This window comes from Syngnathus acus, chromosome 2, assembly GCF_901709675.1.
Source record: "Syngnathus acus chromosome 2, fSynAcu1.2, whole genome shotgun sequence".
In the NCBI taxonomy this organism is placed as follows: domain Eukaryota; kingdom Metazoa; phylum Chordata; class Actinopteri; order Syngnathiformes; family Syngnathidae; genus Syngnathus; species Syngnathus acus.
In genome coordinates this window covers 7,193,638-7,201,095 of record NC_051088.1, presented here as the reverse complement: position 1 = coordinate 7,201,095, position 7,458 = coordinate 7,193,638, and positions in this window count along the sequence as shown.

Below are 7,458 nucleotides of genomic sequence, written 5' to 3'. Positions count from 1 at the left end.
ATTGTGCCATATACACAACAGTTCTCTACAGCTCTCAGTAAAACAATTCAGTCCTCATCAGTTGCTACATCCTTATTTTGTCCATCTGCTGCGTTCATTCCCTTTCTGTTCTGTGCAAAAATCACCATCTCTTTCAATGTTTGTCTCATTTCATAATTCCGGTTCCATCACCTTCATGCCTTTCACTTGCATTGCTTGTCTGATTAGCATCACACTTGCCATCAGTCTTTCCTATATTGTATGTTCACACTGCACCTCCTTTAAATCTTCAATCGAAATGCTGGATGAATACAACATCTACATATTCCTTGTGCATATTGACTGCTGATGTGTCATATCAGTCTGATCAACTTTGAGATGAGCATTGAGTGTCATAGTTCAGCCTCTTAGTTTATTCCCTCATGCGCCAAAGTGCATCACAGCACCACAGGAAGTTCAAGATAAAAGCAAGTGCAGCATGCTAATTATAGTCTTTACATTTGAATCATAAATTTGCCTGGGCTTATGCGTCCTCCCAGCCTGCTAAAATGTTCTTTTATAGAACGAGGATTGTGTTTTCAGGGTGACTTTGACTCCACTGCGTTGGTTTGTTTGCTTTTTGTTTGTAGCTTCATGGTTTACATTTTAACCCTCAGGCGGGCTTGTACTGTATGTAAATGGGTTTATATGAGCATTGCACCAAGGTCCAGTTTGTCGTATTGTTTTAGAGTAGTGCAGTGAGAGCACGTAAGGGTACAGAAGTATGTATACAGTGCAAAAAACACATAGGTACCTGTGGATACTATTCGGCTGCAGTCTTGTCGACATATGTACAGTCTATATAACGTGTGCACCAATGATTTCATCTGTGATCTGACTGCATGAGAGCGCTCTCTAACGGCAGAAGGGGACATTTTGGGACACAGCCTCGAGTGAGCAGTTTTACAGTTCGGCTGATGCTGCGGCTCTGAGCTAAAGGATTTGCTGTGTGAAAGCACCTCTTTTGTGCTCCGCTAGTGTGACATTAACCAACTGGAATGTGCCGCTCGCCAAGGCAGCCCATGGTTGCTTGTCTTGCTGTCTATGTGGCGTTATTGCAGAGCGATAAGGACCAAAAGGGCATTCACAATTTGGAAGGAGAAACAAATAATTTAGCATCGCTTAGCTGGAAAGATAATGTTCAAATCAAGTGTTAAAGAATACATTAAAATCCCTGGTGCGTTTGATTATCTGTTTCTTCATAGCCAAGCAAAGGAGCAAAAGCTCTGAACAGGATTTGAGCTGGTCCGATAATCCGCAGGGCTCTTCAGGTGGCTTCTCCCCATGGAAGCTGTGTGTGTGCGTGTGTGTGTGCGCGTGTGCGTGTAAAATTTGGGGCTCACTGGATTTCAATAGAAAGGGATTTAGTGGACACAACCGGAAGGCAAATCCTCAGACGCAAGAAAAGGCAGACAACAGTAAAGGTCTGTTTGCGTGAGCAACTTTTAATAATGATCCTCTAGCTGAGTGACGGTATCTATAAATGGATTTCCGTTAAGACAGAACACAGTGGTGGCAAGAGATAAATACCTCGACATAAGTTTTAAATTACATTAGATTTAAATAGCGCTATTCATTCAAAGATGCTTTAAATTCAACAAAGTTCACAACGACTGATTGTAACGAACCTTAGCCCAGCAGCATCCACCGAGTGAGGAAGGACGAAACCATCAATTTGGATACAAATCTGTATAAAGGACTTGTAGTTTGGTTTGAATGAAGGGTCAGAGGTTTAGGGGCGCTGAGCTCCCCCCCAGGCATGATCAATTCAACAGAGTACATTTTAATGTAATTTCATTACCACATTTATGAAAGACAAGCATAATGTTTTTTGGTCACGAGTCTTCGATTAGCTTGTTAGTAGCACCTTGGCTTTAATATTAACACATGCACAAGAGATAACTATCTTAATTCTCCCATTCCAAGACAAACGGCGTCGTGCTGCTAAAATGTTTCCTTGCTAGATTTAATAAGTCAAGCAATTGGTGGGATTGGGCGGAACAAACCATTTTTGATGCACCCAGGAAAGTTGGGTTGTTGTAATTCTTTTGTATGAATATTACATTCTAACAAACTATACTGTAAGAACTGTACAAATTTAAAAAGGACATGTGTCATGGTTTGCTCACAGGTGGTGAAGTGGTTCACATGTCTGACTGCTTTAAGGTGCTTGCATTTGCGTTTATGCTTTCCGTGGTTGCTTTAATGACTTTAATCTGAGCGTGCATAAGTGTATATATGGCCTTTGTCTGAAGTTGGCTGTGACTCTCCATCATGACTCACCAGGATGTGAGGTGTCTATACATCATCCTCCCTGAACTAGGAACTCGGTTCCTAAGTCACAAAGAGGCAGGAACACAATGTTTTTTCTGGCAGGTAGCTGGCGCTGTGCTATTAGAGTTAGTTAAAGCACATATATATATATATAAATTCAAAGATATGTAGGAGCGTGTGCCTGCATGTGTGTGCATTGAGTAAAGTCTTGGTGGATGTTCCTTGAGCCCAGCCGCTGTGTCGGTTTACGGACACAGAACTGTAGGTGGAAAGGTGCTTTAAAAAAAGAGAGGCTCAAAGGGGGAAAAAAGTGTGCCCCAGGAATTTACAAATGAAAAGAGAATGTTATTCTCTTAATGCGATTAAATTATTCCATTTCACTGCTTCCGCAGCCGCAAGTTTGAGCTCCTTCAGAGCACACAGTGGTAACACAACTTTTTTCAAGACAGGGTGGGGGGGGCAAGAGTATTGTAAGTGGGTGGATGTAATGGCAAGAGAGAGAAAGAGTGCACAGAATACAATTAGAATAAATGTATGCTTAATAATAAACTGCCACCTTTTCATCAGATAAGTGCCTCAGATAGCATACAATTCATGCTCAAATTACAGTGCCTTTTCTTTAGTTTCAATGCTCACAGTTGGATGTAACTGTTTAGAGGGTCCATCACTTTAAATCAACCTTTTGAGCTTTTAGTCATGTTAAAATGCTAATTGCGCACCTAAAATGGTGTTTTCCTCAATCCCAACCATCTCTGAGCATTTCTGCTCATTCCTATTCTCTGAGGACCAGTCGAGATAAGGACGAGGTCTTCACTTTGACATCACATAGAATAATCATTCAGATCAGCATATTCTCAGCTATGCAAAATTGTCATTACTTTTCAGTCTTTCTGAAAAAGAAAAACTTCCTGTGATCGGTAAAAGTCATTTGAAACTGAAAATAATAACAAATGAAAACTGAAAATTAACTTTTTCTTGAAATGGAAGGCTACTATAATCTTGTGTGAAAAATGCACACCTTTAGATGTACTTCAATCTTTCATATGCTTGAGTAACTGAACATTTCTGCTCATTTTGTGTCTGGTGCGTTAACAAAATTGGGTTTGTAGATCCGCAAATCTTTCCGGAACAGTTCTTCCATGGCCCATGCCATGGAGAAAGCAACTAAAAGGAGCGAGGCATGAATAACTCACTGAGGAACAAAATCACCCAGTCATCCCTTAATCCATCTTTAATGATTGCCGAGCACGTTTTTGCTTGTAAGAAATGAATCTGCCACAGGTTTTTAGCATCGGTGCCATCTTTCTTTATTAAATGAACCATTTCACCCTCCCTGCATGAATGCCTCTTGCAGTGCGTTTCCAGCGGTGTAGACGCAGGAGTTCCAGCTCAATGTGTTGCTGAACAGAACATGGGTCTCCAGTCCCAACCTTATTAAAATCCACTTTTGGTGGTCAGCAGAAAAATTTAAGCATTACTCTGCTTGTAAAAGCGACCGAAACTGTCCACCTTCGCTTTTGTGCCCTTTGCAGTTTTGGCCCATGAGCCCATGTCTACTTGTAGATCAAAGCCATTTATCTGTCCATTATTTTTGCTGTGTTTTATAGACAAAAGGGGTTCTGAGAAATATCACAAATCTTTAAGTGACAAGTGACCATTTCTTTGTGTAGATGTATATACAAAATAACTTATTTATCTCAAAGCCATTGTTTAAATTAAGTAGTTCATATTAAAAGTAGTCTTAGCTTTAGCTGAAAATATTTTTTGTAAAAAAAAAAAGATAATAAATAAATAAAAAGCACACCTATCTAATTATTGATAGGCCAATTGCTTTGTGTGTCCTTACAACATTAACATCAACATTGCATCTTATTAGATTGGTGGGAAAAAACGGATCAACGCCATTGGACCCTTTTCTTTATCTGTGAGGAGCAGTTTCTGGGACTTGGAATAAGATGTGCTTGTCTTGAGCAGTTTTCATCATGCGTTTCTTAAATTTCGAGGATGGCAGTCATTCCTATATTGTGAAGTTTTCCGTAAGCCATCTAAATTCATTTAGAAAATATGTCACACTTAAGATGTGAAATTAACTTGGTAGCAGAAAAAAATCGTTTATTGGAGCTTGTCTTTCAGCATTGAATGCATAATTTCAAAACCTGGCAAAATTGTGAGCCGGAGGGAGAGCCACCTTCTTCCTTTGTCGCATTGCCTTCTCATGTCATTCCTCCCTTATTGGTCAGTGTTTTTGTTTTCTTTGTGTTAATTTGATTCTTTAAATTCTGATTTGTTTGACTTGTTTAATTTTGTCTTTTCATTCATTGCTGTTGCCTTGTTGTTTTGGAAAATAAATTCATTTTGAGATTATTCCTGCTCCTTGGGCCTGTCTCCCTGTTCCCCAGCACTTAATTGGGTAGTCCACAGTATACCAAGCTATCTGCAAATAATCATGGGCAAGCAAAAATCATGTTACTTACAGTAATACTTTGTTTCTATACTCATTAGTAATGCGGATCCTATGACAGTTGACTTTTTTAAGAAGTTCAACCTGAGTGTGATGCAGATCCACACACACACCAAGGGAGCGATTTTACAGTCGTAAACGTCTCGAGTGTGTGATTGTCGAAAATTCCCTTGTTGGCAGGGAAGCTACTGTGAGTAACTTCCATCTTGTAGGAGAAGCAGCAAATGTTCGCGACTTTGGCAGCTTTCTAAAGATTTGATGCTCTTTACAGCTCGGCACAGAGTGCCCAGTCCTCACTCTGAGTCGCAATCCTCTAATTACAAACAGTCTAGTTTGGAGCCAGCATGCTCTGGCACTCTTCATGCTAATCAGTGTAAGCGCCCACACTTTGGCCTTTGTAGCATCACACAGCTGCTACTAAGTATTAGCTACAAAGTCCTGCTCTTTGGATGTTGTTCAAAAACTTGAGTCTCTGTGAGGAGAAAAACCCATCTTTGCTGCCAGCCATATATGAATGCTGTTGCGAAGTTAGTGCGTCTGCTCCTTCGTGCTCGCATCTCTGCAACAGTTAAAACAACTGCACACAAAGCACAGATTCACCTCTCGAAGCCGCGAGAAGGGAGAGAAATAAAATTAGCAATCATCATTTTTAAACATCAATAGGCCACTGAACCTTAGTTAGTGGCTATATGAAATACAAACATATTGACGGTTCTACAGTTTTTCACATTCAACAATATAGGCAACATATCAACACTATATACTTATTTACAAGTCGTTCCAAATATGTGTAGTGCACGCGCGGAAATGTGAATTCACTTGAATTTAATCCCACTAGACACAAAGCATGAAGTGGATGTTTGTGGTGATAGTAATAACTGTGCTTTGCAGTTGAGACATGCGTCATTGACATGTTGTCAAATGATGACACTGAGGAGCAATCATCTCATTCGCCAAAACATTTCTACCTCCTTCTGACTAGCTCCCCTGTCAATCTCCTTGCTCTTCAATAGAACTTCTGGTGAGAGGCGCTAGCATGTAAACAGAGGAGCCTGAATCCTGTAAATTACCATTCATGAGATGAGCCCTTCGAGTCTTCAATGAACCCAAAATGCAGGTGTTTGGAATCATGATGAAGCAGGACAACCCAGAGAAAACCACCAACACAAGCACAGTGAGAACATACAAACTCCACACAGAAAGCCTGGAATTAAAGCCCAAATCTCAGAACTCTGAGGCAGATGTAACCACTCGATCGTTGCATCACCCGTGATGATGCACGCTCTTTATAATCTTACTTTGTCAACCAACAATAGCCTTCATGTACTTCTGGCCAAATTGGTACCCTTGAAAAATAAAAATACTGTAAAAATTCACATCCAAAGCAAACACTTCTTCAAACCATTGTGACATTTCTTTTCTGAATGGGAAAATCAAAAGTTCAAAAAGAAACAAATTGTCCTCGCTGCATAATGCATTCTCGCAGTCAAGGATGCACATATTTTTACACTGCACTTGCATCTTTGAGTGATTAATGGCACTCAGATGCATAACACACGTCTCATTACCTCGTGAAGATCAACCTCAGTCGGCTTTTACTGTCAGCCGAACGTTTTAGACAGCACAAAATCAAATGTCGAACAGTTCAAATTCAAACAGTCCCACGGTGCCAATATCTCGTTTCTTTTTGTGTGGCCCACTAAGGAAGGTTTTTCCTTGCATGCTGTTTTGCATGCATTAGAGTGTTGCAAGCAACCACTGAGCCAATAAGCCAGCAAGCCAGCGACTTTTGCTCGCCTTCTCTTTTCTCTCCAACCGACAGACAGTGGAAGAGTTCACTGGCTTCCGCAGTTTTATGGTTTATGCTTTGCTCTCCAAGGCTGAAATGAACAGGAATGTTGTTTACCTCCAGCACAGCGGGCCATCGCAGAGAGTAACAGATAAAAAAAGACACAATCTTCACTATGGGATTCAGGTAATTTTCTTCAAGGGTTAGATGCGGTGAAATAAAATCTCATTGCACATTTGGATGAAAATTCCTTTATTTCACACAGACAAAATAAAACCTGACCAAGTGTGACAGCAACAAAATAGATTCCGATATAATTCAGGGCACGCTGTGTAGGTGTAGGTCTTGCAGCAAATATGAGGTTTAAATAAAGTGCAGCCGGTTAATAAATCAACACTGCCTTGCGAAATTAGCCAACACGTCATTGGGTTATTAAATTTGTTTTATGGAATGCCTTGTAATCTTCGTTTTGCTGTAAATATGGCACAATAACTGGAAAGTGAACATTAAGACAGTACAATGACGTTTATGATCACCCAACTGTGACAGTGATAGATCTTTGGGTTACTGTTCAGCCAGGGGAGGTGGGGAGTGTGACATTTTGACTCAAGTTTATTTCTCTTATAGTTCACAGAATGGTAGCATCCATACCATAGATGTCAAACTCAAGGCCCGGGGGCCCAGATACAGCCCGCCACATCCTTTTATGTGGCCTGCGAAGACAAATTTTGGATCAATTTCATGTATCAATACTAAAATTACAAATTGCACTTTATAAAATAGAGATAATTCCAGCATTCTTTTATTCCCATTCATCTTTTTAAAATTAAACAGTTTTACTGGTCACTGATTTCAAAACTAGTTTGTGTAGCCTATAATGTATGTATATAATATAAGGCGTTGACAGTTATCAGGC